General features: G+C 37.2%; 1 protein-coding gene across 1 annotated transcript in view; it reads right to left on the minus strand.

The window, feature by feature from the left end:
* Positions 1-16,391, minus strand: part of LOC132115385 (phosphatidylethanolamine-binding protein 4-like) — a 164,896-nt gene that overhangs the window by 15,677 nt on the left and 132,828 nt on the right. The gene's annotated exons all lie outside the window — the stretch shown is intronic.

Consider the following 16,391-nt stretch of genomic DNA (forward strand, 5'->3'; position numbering starts at 1 on the left):
CAGAGTGCTTCTGAAGTACAAAGACACTGCTGTACATGCACCATTGTGTCATGTACAACACCATCAACAGTGTGTTGTGATTTCCTCCTTCATTCATCACCGAGGGCCACACAGCTTAACTGTGGCTCAGGATTAGGACCCTCACCGAACCCGGCTTAAACGTGTCGATGACGGGATCCGCCGTACTTAATATCCTCAGACAAAGCCAATTCCCAGGCAAATTAAGTGAGTGATTGTATTTCAAAATAGCATATTATTAATTGCATATTAAGTTTCCGTTGCCTAGGAACAGAGATTCACTCTGAGCTTTCTATGAGTTGAGTTATTCCCCCCCAAAGGGCACTCCTATATTTGTCGTGTTTAAACCCATATCCTCAAGCAGATTTAATGCCGGAACAGTTTGTAAATAGCCCACTGGAATGTCTAATGGATCTGATTCATCTGTGCCGAGGCTGTAGATTACTGTAGTTTAGACTGCTTTGCTTCATGAAGTAGCCCTGTGAGATAAAAGACAAAATAACATAAAGAAGCATAATAAAATACACTGAGATTATACTCAAAACCAATTTCCAACGGGAAGTCCCCGCGGATAAATACCTAGCATGGTTTGTCAGAGTGACAGCAGTCTGTTATTGTCAATCAAGCAGACCCTGCTGTTGAAACGCACCACTCTCTGTTGCCCCCTACAGGAGTACAGAGGAACTGCATGGACTTGCGCACCTTTTACTTCAGGTGGATCGGGAATTCAATAAAATGGGTGTAATACTGTACTTGTACCACTTTCAGTTGTTGTTGGTAATTCACACCATAATTTCATTAATGTGGGCCTATGCATTAAACATTATGGAATATCCTTTACTACATTTTATAAATGTATAAATGTATATATATATATATATATATATATATATATATATAATAAATGTTATGTGCTTCAGGAATGTGTCTCTTGTGAATAACTTACAGTAAAACAACTGTCCAAAGCTATACTTATGTATTTAAAACTATTTAATCAAGTTAGGCTCATTAAGATTTAATGGCAATGCATTTTACTTCTGTATTTTGATGAAAAATGAGAAAAGAAAAAGTGAAGTGGTGTCTATATGACAGGTAAGTCAACGTTTAATGCTGAAACATTTAAAAAATGTGTTACTAGAAATAAAAGTAATGTTAACTGAAAATAAATACAAAAATCTTTTTTCATATTATTTCTCATTTTGATTTTGATAAACGTCTGTACTAAAATAACACAAACTAAAATAAAGATGTATAAAGTATACAATAAAAAGTAAATATAAAAGATAAAAAAAAAATAATATAAAGAAAAAAGTAAGAAATGTAGAAATAAAAAAGACAAAAATAAACCAAACAATTACTAAAACTTTAAAAATAAAATATAAAAACTAATTATAGTTTTAATAAAATAATGCTATATAATAATAATATAATAAACTGAAATAACACTGATAAATACACACACACACACTTATAATACATCTGAACATAAATATGAGTTGTATATATATATCGCATATAGTTATAAATGCAAATGAAGGTCACTATGCAGCATGTGTAAGGTGATGCTTCATAATGACCTTCAGGAAATGAGACACGGTGCGAAAACACTGTCAAAGACAATGAACTTCACAAAGCCACTTTGCTTCATTTGCAACAATTAGATTCAAAGTAAGAAGCAGCTTTATTTAGAAATCCCGAAGTGTTCTTGAGCTCCGTCGACATGGCAACTGGTCGTCAACAGTGCTGGGAGGGTGAAGCGCTCGTTTTGGTTTCCCACTTGATCTGCTTGAAATATTCTCACTCGCCCCGTTACAGAAAATTAACGCTCCTTTGTGCTGATATATTTTGGGGAGAGTGATATTCACACTTTGCAACAAGCTAAGAAATATTAAACATCAGTGATCTGATGGGCATATTGTGCACAGATGGCAACATACTACATTACTAGCGCGAAGAGCCATTTCAGGATGCCGGACATCATTAAAAACCTGCTGCATTATACCTCTGGAAGAGCATTACAGTCTCTGGGGACGTTTGAGATTGGAGATTTCGGGTGTGCTTGACCCGCTTGAGCCTCACACCAGTGGAGTGGGAGGGAAAAGAGTCACACCTATTTTTCATGACATTTACACCTGGAGGAGACGTGATGTGGGAGGAACTGCAAATGCTGACAATTTGAGTGAATGTACTCAAGCTTTATTGAGGAATCCAGATGAACTCTAACGTCAATTTTCATCAAATGTTGAAAGCTTAGATGAGCAATTGTGTTCATCGAGTTATGAATGCTCCAAGGACTAGACGAGATGACAATTCTGTAATTTAATCACTCACAAATATGTATGAATCGTTTTCTTATGTGAAACAGAAAAAGAGAATATTGGAAGAATGTCCTAGCTGCTCTTTTCATATTATGAAAATGAATACAGACGGAAATGTCAAAAAAATCTGCATTAAATTATAAAAAAGGTGGCCCATTTGACTCTGTATTTCAAGATTCACAAGATGTCTTTTAATAGTTTCAGACTGCTTCAGAAATCAGAAAAGTTATGTATAAGCAAAATAGGATAAAATCAAAAACAGTGGATGAAAAAAAAAGGTTTTGCATGTAGTGTCTTGCCTTAAAAGTATTGATACATTGGGGGAAATGTTTAATTAAAAAGACCTATTACATACAGTACACATTTAATCTGGATTAAAACTACAATGTGAATCCAATGGCAGTGTGCGAATGTTTCAAATAAAAGCCATTCACACAGTGTTACAGTGAATACAAAACAACACCCCAACACAAACACAAGCGTATATGTATCCTCAATAAAAGTTGTTCTGAATCAAAATAACCGCTCTGGGAAGCCATTCTCATCATGAATAAAGTCCATGACTTTACAAATCAGTAAACGGCGGATCTACTTCAGTCACTGCGCTCAGAAAGTGTTTTTCACAGTCACGTCGCCGTCTTTGAGGGCTCTTAAAATGCTCCACCGTGAAGCAACATAAAAGCACATCGCCAGTTTGTGAACAAAAAAGATTTGAAACACACATATTCAACGAGCAGCAGGGCACTGGGGCAGACGTCTTACTCCCATACGGTTAGTCAGATCTTCTGTTCTGGTTCACAGGTTGTAAACCCGGTTGAGGAGAGGGTTTTTATTCAAACGTGAGGGCAACAGTCAGTGACATTAAATCCATGTTCTGAAAGTCTGATATTGCCTCAGTTGGCCTCTATTCATTCCTGCTGGCGCAGTTCAATATCACTGGCTTCAGTTACACTTCCAGTTAAACAAAGAAAATATTCACTCTTTCGCAGAATGAATTGAGACAGCATCCTGTAAAGCACTGAAAGGAAAACAACCAGATTGATTGTGCATCTGATCAGAACTCAGCCTCATCTCGTCCTTCACCCTCTATCGATCATGTGTGGAGCTCACATCTAAAGCAAAAAAACAATGTATTTAAAGATAACGAGAATAAAAACTCCAGTGCTGGTTTAGATTTTTAATGCAAAGGTTTACAAAAAGGCGTGATTTTTAGAGTTGCTATGCAGTTGCTATTGTGTTCAGTGTCACTGCTGACTGGCCCTCTATTCTCTATTCTTGTGTCTAAAGTCTGGTTTCTTTTTTTTTTTTATAATCAACTGTCATTTAAAACAATAAACTTACTAATCACATCTTACTCACTTCAATACCCCACATAGTGCAGGAGGTGTTACATACTGTACAACAGTTTATGATATAGTTCAGAACAATTGCCATTCAAGATCTAGCAGGTCCTACAGGACACTTAAATTCACAAGATGGCGGTGCTTTAAAAGACAAGGCAACGTACCCAGCAGATCTCAGGGGGGTTATGCTTCAGCCTCAGCAAACTGGAGCCTCTAAATGACCATTTTGTCTAGACATCCTTTATAGACATCATTATCCTAGGATCTGTAACAAACTTCCAGTAATAAAGTTCCAATCTGTTCTATTGAACACCAAGTTCCTCAAAAGCTTTCCCTCATGCAGGGTTGCTGGAGGTTCAGAGCTACTCGATCTTTAGAGAAACTTATGGACTCCATTAAGTGTTTTTCTTGAGTGAACTGCTCTTTTTGAAGGATGCGAGAAATTCTCCAGTTGGTCAGAGCTGCTGTGAGAATGACATTTGAGGTTAACCCTCTGGAGTCTAAGGGTATTTTTGGGGCCTGGAGAAGTTTTGTCATGCCCTAACATTTGTGCTTTTTTCAGTTTCTTATAAATATCTAAATGGGTAAAGTCTAATCTCACTGTAATCAGCACAAACTGGGCTATAATAATATGTGAGAAGCATGTATGTACATGATTGTGTTTTTGAGAAAAAAAATATTATGCGTGGTTAATGAAAAACTAAAAATGTTAAAACACTTGAAAAAGGCCATAAAACACATAGAGAACATTTTTTCCCGGGATTTTTGAGAACTGGAGCTTGTAGCCTAGAATTTTTCTTTCTAAATGATGTGAAAATCATCTTGTTTACTCACTCACAGAAAACAATATATTGATTTAAATTTTCTAAGACACTTTTTGTTGGTAAAAGTCATATGCGAGTAGGCGTCAACTACCATGAATATCATTGTGATTTACACCTGAGAAGACAAAGGGCTGCATAATGAGCTGCATAATGAGCCGCATAATGAGCCGCATAATGAGCTGCATAATGAGCCATTCAGTCATCTGTGCCACTGAGAGGGAGGGGTTACAAGAGAGAATGTGAGAACAAAATAAATCTATATAATTTTATGTTAGTTTATTAAGAATATATTTAATTATCCCACAACATATTTTAATATCCACTTGGGGGAGCAGTTGAACAGTTTATTAGAAAAGTCAAAGCTGACTTTCAAACTTTCAAAGTTTTTTGGCATTATTACTCCAGTCACACAATCCTTCAGAAATCCTTTTAACAATCTTATTTTCTACAAAAAAACCCATTTATTGTTATTATTATTATCATTATTATTAATGTTGAAAAGAGCTGAAAATATTTTTCAGGGTTTTTAGGGGGAATAAATTGAAAGAACAGCATTGTTTTTACATTTGTTACAGTTATCTATTTGTTACATTTATATTATTTACATCAAGCTTTTGAATGGTATAGTATTGTATATTGTTATTGAAACTTCATAATGTTTCACTTGATTACTATACATTTAGTCAGGAATTATAGTTTGGAAAAAGTCTTTGGAAAAAGACTAACTAGTAAAATGTTTACACGTTATGTGAAAACTAGTACAAGTATATAAATAAACTAGATAGTAAAGTTTGTGGTCAAACTTTAAGTTGGCTTAAAAAAGCCTGGCCAGAAAGTTTGAAAAGTTTAAAAAGATTTAAAAGTTTGAAAAGTTAAGAAGTTTAAAAAAGAAAGTGATTAACATATTGCTAGCATTAAAAGCAAGTGACTACCATGTCATTAGCATGATTAGCAAAGTTGCTAGCATGTTGCTAGCATGATTAGCAAGTGACTAGTATGTTACTAGCATGTTTGTAGCATGATTAGCATTTTGCTAACATGTTTCTAGCATGATTAGCATGTCGCTACCATGTTTCTAGCATGATTAGCATTCGGCTAGCATGTCTTTAGCATGATTAACAAGTTGCTAGCATGTTTTAGTATGTTGCTAGCATGTTACTAGCATGTTGCTAGCATGTTACTAGCATGTTCCTAGTATGATTAGCATGTTGCTAGCATGTTTCTAGCATGATTAGCATGTGACTAGCATGTCTCTAGCATGATCAGCATGTTGCTAGCATGTTTCTAGCATTTTTCTAGCATTATTAGCAAGTGACTAGCATGTCGCTAGCATGTTTGTAGCATTATTAGCAAGTGACTAGCATGTTACTAGCATGTTCCTAGCATGTTTACCATGTGGCTAGCATGTCTGTAGCATGATTAGCATGTTGCTAGCATGTTTCTAGCATTCTTCTCGCATGATTAGCAAGTTACTAGCATTTCGCTAACACGTTTGTAGCCTGATTAACATGTCGTTAGCATGTTGCTAGCATGTTTCTATCATGATTAGCATGTTGCTAGCATGTTCCTAGCATGATTAGCATGTTGTTAGCATGTTCCAAGCATGATTAGCATGTTGCTAGCATGACTAGCATGTCTGTAGCTTGTTTCTAGCATGTTTTTAGCCTGATTAACAAAGTGACTAGCATTTTGTTAGCATGATTAGCAAGTGACTAGCATGTTTCTAGCATGACTAGCAAGTGACTAGCATGTTGCTAGCATGACTAGCAAGTGACTAGCATGTTGCTAGCATGACTAGCAAGTGACTAGCATGTTTCTATGCTAATCCAGGTAAAAACAGTTGATTCAGTTAGAAACCAGCTAAGACCAGTGTGACAGTGGCCAAAACTACATTAAAACCATGTTTAAAGCATGTTTCTAACCTGATTATCAAGTTACTAACATGTTGTTAACATGTTTCTATGATAATCTAGCTAAAACCAGTTGATTCAGTAAAGAAAACCAGCTAAAACCAGCTAAGACCACATAAGGCCAGCGTGACAGTGGCCAAAACCACTTTAAACCATGTTAGAAGTATGTTTCTAGTCTGATTAACAAGTAACTAGCATGTTGTTAGCATGTTTCTATGCTAATCCTGCCAAAACCAGCTAGAACCAGTGGATTCAGTAAAAACCAGCTAAAACCCAGCTAAGACCAGCGTGAGAGTGGTCAAAACCACTTAAAAACCAGCTTGGGAGACTAGCCAAAATAACTGATCATCGTAGGCTGGTTTTAGCTGTATTCTCAGTATTGAGTTTTTAAGGTTTGCTATGGTAGTAGACAGCTTGAATACATTATATTCAATTATATTACTTATTTTGTAAAAGTTTGTACCCCCTCAATGAAAGTCTATGGGATTTAAGGTGGTTTTGTTAGTCTGGTTTACGAAAACCATAAGCCAGATCAGTTAGAAAAGATATAGAAACCCGAGTTTGGTGGTTCTAGCTTGAAAGCTCTAGGAGGAGATAGTGTTTAAAATTTGGCTCAGAAGAATAATAATAAGATTAAATAGTAGATCAGTAAGTTGGCTTTTTCAAGCCAACTTAATAAAAAGAGACTTACTCATGTTTATGATCTCTGCTGAATAAAGTGCTTCATTCTTTTTTTCTGAGGAAATCCATTCCTCAAATCCTCAACCTCATCACAACTTTTTGGGGTGATTTATGTCTTATTCCTCTCATCGCGAAGTAAACAGTAAAATAAAAAAACTTGAAGAACAGTCTGGCTGCTTTTTCTTCTGTGTGGGCGTATTCAAGCCGCGCGCTTCAGTTTGAATCTGAATAGCGCGTTCAGCGCGGGGGCGTGGTCACATTAGATATAATGAAGGGAGACATGAAAAACGGGCATCGCGTTGTCTTCATATGGATTACTTTATCACAGAATATCTGTGTTCGGCAGCTCTTATTTAGTTTAAAAGTAGACATGTTAAGCTTTCTATAGATATCTCTCTCATGTCTCTTTGTTGAGTATTCATGGAGTTACAGTTCATTTTAATGACATGTTTGTAAATGAAGATCAGCGCAGACAAAGGCTGGAGACAGCACACCTTGTTGGTTATCTTTATAAGTGCACAAAGTTTTGTTGTTATTATGTCTGTATCCAAAAAAAGATTGATGTATTGCTCTTATCTGTACGATTAAAACTGAAATCTACAGCTGGAGAGGAGAGTGAGCTTTTGGAAAAGTGATCAATGACTGCTTGTGTAAAGTGCACATTAACATGACAGAAAACAAGAAATCAGCAGTATTTAAATATGCACAGTTTCAGTCTTATTTTGTGCACATGGCTTGAGTCTCATTAACTCTAAATCTGTTCCTGTTCTCAGTCTCAGCCTGATTCAGCTCAGAAATCACACCTGCTGAAACCAGCTAGCTAACCATTTCTAGACATGTTTTACTCTGCATGTAGTGATAAATATAGCTACATAATGAATGTTAGTCTATTTGACTAATTACTTAATAATTACTGGTGTTATGATCCAGCAGGCAGACGAGTGCAGATGTAATCTGCTGCTACTGTCATCAGAAAACAGTAGATGCTGAAATATTTTCACAAGATAACAGCTGTTTGAGTGCACACTACTGTACCTAAAGTTACACAGAAAACAAGGAAGCATTTCTCTGAAATGTTTTCCACTAGCCATTCTTCATTTAGGAGTAAAGCAGCTCCCTCAGACTGATGTTGAAATTGATTTCTATTGTTGACATGTGGCATGTGTTTTTCCTCACGCACTTCGCTTGGATAAAAGTGCCTGCAAAGTATACGTTATGCAAACGTTTTCCTTGATATGTCTCTGCAATGGACTTATAACAGTTATTTCAGAGGAAGCCCAGCAAACTGTGTTAACGATAAAATAACGATATAACGATAAAAATCTTTTTTTTTTAATCCTCTAAAATCTTTAGCCCGTTCTCAAATCCAGCCGAACTCAGATGCCTGTTTTTCTGAAGTCACACAGACAGGCCCCTCCTAGAATAGTTTGATGGACAGTAGTGTTTCAGCACAGACTGGACTGGTGTCTTACCTTAGCTTACCTGTCATCAGTGCTCCATTGTTTCACCGCAGGAGCAGATGTAGACAAGAATGACTCCTAAGCGTTTGAGGTGTTTTGTTGTTGGATGTATCTAAATGCATCTATCTTCACACGAATCATCCGTGGTCCAGCTCAATTATCAGAAAAATTGAATATAAGATTTTTTTTATTTTTATGAATCTTTAGAAATTGCCTTTCCTGATAATGTGGTAATTAGCAAGTTTCACGATGAATGCAGTCTCTCTGAGGCCCTGTCCAAACGAACTCGGTTATTTTTAAAACTGCAGGTTTTTCTACGCAGTTTGGCCGTTCATCCACACGCAAACGCAGCACCAGGTCACTGAAACCGAACATTTTTGAAAACGCCTGCCAAGGTTAAGATTTTCAAAAACTCCTGTTGCAGTGTTATCGTGTAGACAGCAAAACCGGTGTTTTGGCTTGTGACATCGGTGTCAGCGCTGTTATTTCCGCCTACAGAAAACTTTTTCAGGCTTCTGATTGGGCAACATGGCTATACGGTTAAGATTATATTGCCACCTGTTGGTTTGGCATGCTCTTGACAGTGCGTCATAGGATACGTTTGCGTTTTCATGTGGACAGAGATTTTTTTTTTAAACGTAAGGAAAAACTCAGTTTATAAAAATAACCGTGTACGTGTGGACATGGCCTGAGAGCAGCTCAGAAGACAAGGGCGGGGTCAGCAGAGATCATTAACATTTAAAGGAAAATGCTACAAAATGGCTTGATCTGCAAAGCCTTACAACATATGATTCCGAAAAACACTTGAAAGCACTGTTGTTACTTCCATTATGAAATACACAGGATTAAATCTGATTTTGAATATGACATTTTTAAATCGACTAAACCATTTGTTTTAATTGTGGGATTTTAAGCCTTAGTTAGAATGTTAGACCCCACCAATCTCCTAATTCATATTTAATGTGTTCAGTTTTTGGTGTTCATGGAATAGTTTTAATTTTCATTGAGCAAAACTTCTTCTTCTTTTTTTTTTTTTACATTTTAGGGGTGAAATATGACCCGGACATGTTCTTGACAGGTTTCTTGAGATTCACCCGAGAACAGCGAGTCTCCTGTTCAGTTCTTGAGCAGCGAGAGAGAAGAGGTCCTGCTGGGGCAACAGCGTAACAGACGGGAGAGAGAGACGGAGAGAGAGAGAGAGAGAGAGAGAGAGAGAGAGAGAATGGCAGATGGTGTTCACAGCTCTATTTCTGATACTGGACCTTCACCATGAGCCCGCTCCCCTCTCATCATCTTTCTCTTTAGCTCTCTCTTTCTAAACACGCCGCTCTCCCTCACTCGTGCCTTCAGAACCTCTGACATTTTCTCGTCTCCCTTTGACGCTCATTTTCTTGCCATTGTGCCTCAATATGTAGTCTATTCCAAAGAGCCACCATTCTTCCATTCATCTGGATTTAACGTTTGGGTTTTGTTGGGGAGTCACTCTTAGATGTAGGTCATGTGATTAAATTACATAATCCCAGCACATGCTGTTAGAATTAGCTTTCTGGCATTTATTTAATTCAGTTCTTAAAAAGGTTAGAGGCATCACAGTGTTGTGCTGGTAAATAGCTTACATCTTCTTTCTGTTGGGTTTATTCAAGGATTATCTGGCTTTTGTCAAAAGATGTTATCTTGGCAAGGAAACCATTCAAAACCATTCCAGTACGATGCCTTCCAAAGTCTGCGTACTTTAAATCATTATATTTTCGAAGCAGTTGTATTAAATGAAGACTGAACCCAGTGCAGTTTTCGCAGCGGTAATTGAAATGAGTGCCGTTTCAGGCCCAAGTGCACGCTGTGAAACAGTTCAGTGTGAGCTTATGCTCCAAGAACTCTCCATGTCTCTAAATTAACTCACCCGGTGTCTTAATCCACTCGCAACCCGACCATGTGACCTCCCGAACCAGGACCGCAACAGTTACTATAGCGATAATCATTACCACCATTACCTCATTACTCACCTCACTGGCTCTTTAATCCATTAGAGCACATTTATTTAGCAGATTTCATTTTAGCAGATTATATTTTAAATGCAGACAAAGAATTCACTAAGCAAAACTGGTGGGCAATTTAAAAGAATTGTAAACGTTTTCAAACATTAAGCAAGGAATAGTTCACACACACACACAAAAAAGTAAATTCTGTCAGCATTTACTTACCTTCATGTCATTCCAAACTTGTATGAGTTTCTGAATGTTATGAATGTTGGGAATCAGATAGTTTTGGTTACTATATGGACTTCCACATGGAGAAAAATAAAACAGAAATTTCATTGTATCGTGCATGCTGTGTATCACTGATATTAAATTCAGTATATGGCTTAGCGTTACCATCTGGGCAGAACTATTGTTTCAGCCACCAGACAGATTCGCAAATAACCTGCCTGATTTATCTCAACTGCTATGTGTACCCATAAATACACATGAACTAATTGAAATGACTGGCAACATGGGCACTATTTTCTCTAATACATTAGAAGCTGTTGCCCATATTAAATTGTAAAAAAAGATTAGAGGAAAATGTACTGTGTCATGGTATAACATTAATACGCCCTCTCTCAAGAAAGAAACTCGAAATCTTGAGCGCAAATGGAGAAAAACTTACTTGGAAGTGTTTAGAATTGCATGGAAAAACAGTATGTCCAGCTATAGACAGGCTCTAAAAACTGCTAGGGCTGAGCATATCCACAGACTCATTGAAAATAATCAAAACAATCCAAGGTTTTTAGTTAGCACAGTGGCTAGTTTAACAAATAACCAGACGTCACCTGATTCAAATACTTCAGTTTCATCCATCACACCCAAAGATAAACTGCATTGCTTTACAAATATAGGACAGGAAGAGCTAAATAAACTTATCACTGTATCTAAACCAACAACATGTTTATTAGATCCTGTACCCACTAAATTACTGAAAGAGTTGTTACCTGTAGCCGAAGAATCACTTCTCAATGTTATTAACTCATTGTTATCTTTAGGTCACGTCCCAAAACCATTCAAGCTAGCGGTTATTAAGCCTCTTATTAAGAAACCACAACTAGATCCTAGTGAACTGGCAAATTATAGGCCCATTTCAAATCTTCCATTTATTTAAAAATTTTTAGAAAAAGTTGTGTCTGCTCTATTGTGCTCCTTCCTGCAAAAAAAAGGACCTAGGACCTCTGCTATTTTCAATATACTGTACATGTTGCCCCTTGGTAATATTATTAGAAAATATGGGATTAGTTTCCACTGTTATGCTGATGATACTCAGCTATATATCTCAACGAGACCAGATGAAACTTCTAAATTAATTTAAGCTAACAGACTGTGTTAAAAATGTTAAAGATTGGATGACCAATAATTTTCTCCTATTAAATTCTGATAAGACAGATATATTACTTATTGAACAAAAAAAACAGTACACAGAATCTCATAGACTACAGTTTGCAACTAGATGGATGTACTGTTACAGTCAAAACCTGGGTGTTATATTAGACAGCAACTTGTCTTTTGAAAACCATATTTCACATGTTACAAAAACAGCATTCTTCCATATTAGAAATATTGCCAAGCTATGAAACATGTTACCTGTTTCTGATGCAGAACAGCTAATAAACTTCTAGGTGGTTGTCCTGCATCTTCTATAAACAAGCTACAGGTAGTCCAAAATGCAGTGTCCTAGAGTTCTTACCAGGTCAAGAAAATCATATTACCCCAATTTTACAGTCTCTGCACTGGCTACCTATTAAGTTCTGTATCAGTTACAACCACTGTTGGGAACGTTACTTTAAAAAAGTAATTAGTTATAGTTACTCACTACTGTTCCAAAAAGTAACTGAGTTAGTAACTAAATTACTCTATAATAAAAGTAACTCGTTACCAGGGACTATTTGCGTTACTTTAAAAAAAAAAAAAGTTGCTATATGTCAAAGAATTTGTATTTTTTTTTAGCAGTTTTCACAAGTCCGTTGAAATGAGTAGAACAGACAGGTGTTCGTACATAACTCGATATTTATTGCACGTCAACAGACAGCAAGAGTTTTATCCTGCACTCTTTGTAAGAAAAGTGTTTTTGGCCACTAGCTTTGTAGATGCATGTGTCACACATTACATGTACACATTACATGAACGTTCTTGCCTTTGACTACAATAAATTTGAAGTAGTGCTTATATCTTCACCTTGAAAATGCCAACTTTTCATCGGATTGCTCCTGACTCGCCATTTCTGCTGCTGCTGCGAATCTCTGTGTAACTGTTGCGTGTGTGTGTGTGTGTTTGGCGCCACTGGCGTGTGTGTGTAAAAACACTGGCTCTGATTGGCTACCATGAAACACATGACTCTACCTTAGCCAATCATAATCGCTTATATCGTTAACCCACTGCTCACGGTGTGTGAGCCAGGGGTGCGTTCGGATTGCATATTAAATCCATGCATAGTAACGCACCGCATTTAACGTTCAGTAACGTTAACGGCGTTGTAACGACGGGAAAAGTAATTAGTTAGATTACCCCGTTACTGAAAAAGTAACGTCGTTACCTAACGCCGTTCTTTTAAACGCCGTTATTCCAAACACTGGTTACAAATTATCATTACTTACCTATAAGGCCCTAAATGGTTTAGCTCCTGCATACCCAACTAGCCTTATACCACGCTCCCTAAGGTCACAAAACGCTGGACTTTTGGTAGTTCCTAGGATAGCAAAGTCCTCTGAAGGAGGTAGAGCTTTTTCGCATTTGGCTCCCAAACTCTGGAATAGCCTTCCTGATAATGTTCAGGGTTCAGACACACTCGCTCTGTTTAAAACTAGATTAAAAACACATCTCTTTCGCCAAGCATTTGAATAATGCATCTCATAATTTGTGACTGCAGTTGCATCTGATCAAATGTCCATTATTATTCTTTAGCTTGCATTAAACTAATTAATTTTACTTGGTTGGAACAGCAGCTACACTAATTATGTCTCTATTTTTTTCTCTGTTTTGCCATAACTAGGATATACACAAGCTCCAGTCTGGATCCAGAACAACTGAGAAGAGATGATGCTGAGCCTCAGAGGACCCCAGATGATGCTAACCCTGAAACAACATAGAGAACTAACAAATATTGCTACAAGTGTGATTGCATCATATAATAATTGCTGTTAATAGTGTTCATCATCTGGTTGACTACGTCTTGTATTAATGTTTCATGCACATAAATTGACAGTCACCACTGATAAGCTACTACTAAATGTTACTACTAAACTAAGTGTTCCTGTAGCGCAATTGGTCGCGCATTGCGTTATCAAGCGCAATGTTGGGGGTTTGATTCCCCCATGATAGGTAACACATAGGGAACACATGATAGGTAAAAATTGATAGCCTGAATGCACTGTAAGTCGCTTTGGATAAAAGCGTCTGCTAAATGCATAAATTAATTTTTTTTAATTTAATTTTAAATATTTTAGTAGCTTAATTTTCTGTAAAGTTGCTTTGCAATGATTTTTATCATAAAAAGCGCTATACAAATAAACTTGAATTGAATTGAACAAACCACATACGCTAATGTACTGTACCAGTGATAAATAATCAGATTGTAACAGAAAGACTTCAAGACACTCATGTTTGCACAGCGTCTACTTGGGGGAGTCTCTGCTCCACTGATCCTCAGGTAAATTAAATCACCAAATAAGTCATTCAGAGGGTTAATATTGGCCAGAAAAGTCAATTAGTGTGGGTAATAAGATGAGTTAGATAATGCAAACAGTCCATTTCATGAAGTGAGTTTTTATGTAAGAACATTAAGCACTGGACTGGTTGACACTTCCCAAAACCCACACACATATCTGTAGGCCAGGCTTGAGTGAGCCTCATTATTAACCCAAAAGGTACTTTATTACTCACACCACTAGCTAAAGAAACAATCACCCATGACCCACTTGAGCAGGATTAATTTTAATCTAAATGCCAAAACATTACTTAACTGAAGGAGCAGGATATGCTTGGACTCAGAGCAATGAGAACATTGAGAATGAGTTACTAGTAAAGAAGCCAATGAGGTGGGGGAGGATTATGATTGTGAAAATTCAATAAATGCTAATTAGGCTCTCGTGGAGCCTCACCGCACTGGTCGTTATATTACAAAATATATATGAACACTTGTCTGAATTGCTACAGATTAAATGGTTGATGCAGACATGCATACTGTAACACCAAATGTATTGCATAAATATAATGAAAATGTCCCTGACACTTGCTGAAAATGATCCTATATCATTGCATATGGGAGTGTGAAGAAGACAAGAAGTTTTTGATAAGAGTGAACATCCTTGATGTTAATATGCAATTGTTCAATTGCCACCTTTACTTTCTCTACTACTTATCACAATTTTAAATACACACGCACACACATTTCAAACCAAAAATGGGCCTTCTTATTTTAATTATACACATTTTGGTTTTAAAGAAATGGTCCTTGATGTTGAAATTCCATTGACACCTTTTTCCCCTTTAACATGTTCCTGTGACTCAGTGGTAGAGCATTGCGTTAGCAGTGCAAAAGGTAGTGGGTTTGATTCCCAGGGAACACACATACTGGGGAAAAAAAGAAATAATGTATAGCCCGAATGCACTGTAAATCACTTTGGATAAAAGCATCCACTAAATGCATAAATGTAATATCCTAAGCATATAAGAAGTTAAGAACTCATTTATATTTATAAACGTATCCTGCAATCAAAAAGTGGCTTATTACTTCAAATTGGAATTTCCTGAAAGAGAGAAAAAATAACTAAACATATGATTTTTGATGGAGTTTGGGACCTTTCAAATTGCTAGCAGAAGACTAAGGGGCTGTTCACATAAAATGCATTTTTCCATTCCACTGCACTATTTTTCCATAGTTTTCCCTATGTAAACATACACTAGATGGACATATTTGATCGTTGCGCTCATGTATTTATATGCAACTCCAAAATCTCTGCAAAAGTTCTCAAACTCCGACACTTTTCTTCCTCAAAATATAAGTTACTGAATCTTTTCTATTGATATATTAGTTTTCATTTATTCAGCCAATACTCTGTTCTAAAAAAACAAGTTCTTAAGTCTTCGTATCTCCCACCTCATTAAACTGCCCACATCTCACATTTTTAACCGTAAAACATCCTTTCTTTCACATGGAAATGCCTGTGTGCGTTTAAAAGGTCTCAAAAACTATTGAGAACACATTGCAAAATCTATCCACACTTATGTAATAATCTTATATGCCGCCCCTTCTTGTTCTGTCTTGTAGTTGTTATCTGTGAATTGTTTCATGGCTGTAGGAGAGAGAGCGAGATGATTGTGCTGATGAGGGAAGCCCCCGGTCCGAGTTCCCTAGGTAACCCTGTGGAGAGTGGGCAGAGCGGGGGGTGACTGAAGCCTGACTCATTTGGAGGGAATCCTGGAACACTGCGACTGCCCACTCCTGCACACCCCCGGCTTCATCAGCAAACAAACACACACACCGAACCCACACGCCTGCAACACACTGTCCTTCACACGCTGGCATTTCATCCCCTAGGCAGCAGGGGAAACCCTGAGTGTGTGTGTGTGTGTGTGTGTGTGTGTGTGTGTGTGTGAGTCATACCTGCACAGATGATAAGAGCAATACAGTGAAGCTGAGAGTGCTGTGGAGTGACACTGATAAGCATTTGCTGACTAACAGGAAGAGAGCGAGGCACATGAGCTCTGATTGGTGGAGGAGGCGTTAAAATTGGGATACACTTAAGAACATTGACAAACCATCATAGCTTTCAGACTTTTAAGTGTGACTTTTAAGTCACTCTTTCAGTGAC

The sequence above is a fragment of the Carassius carassius genome, chromosome 34 (genome assembly GCF_963082965.1).
Source record: "Carassius carassius chromosome 34, fCarCar2.1, whole genome shotgun sequence".
Taxonomy (NCBI): domain Eukaryota; kingdom Metazoa; phylum Chordata; class Actinopteri; order Cypriniformes; family Cyprinidae; genus Carassius; species Carassius carassius.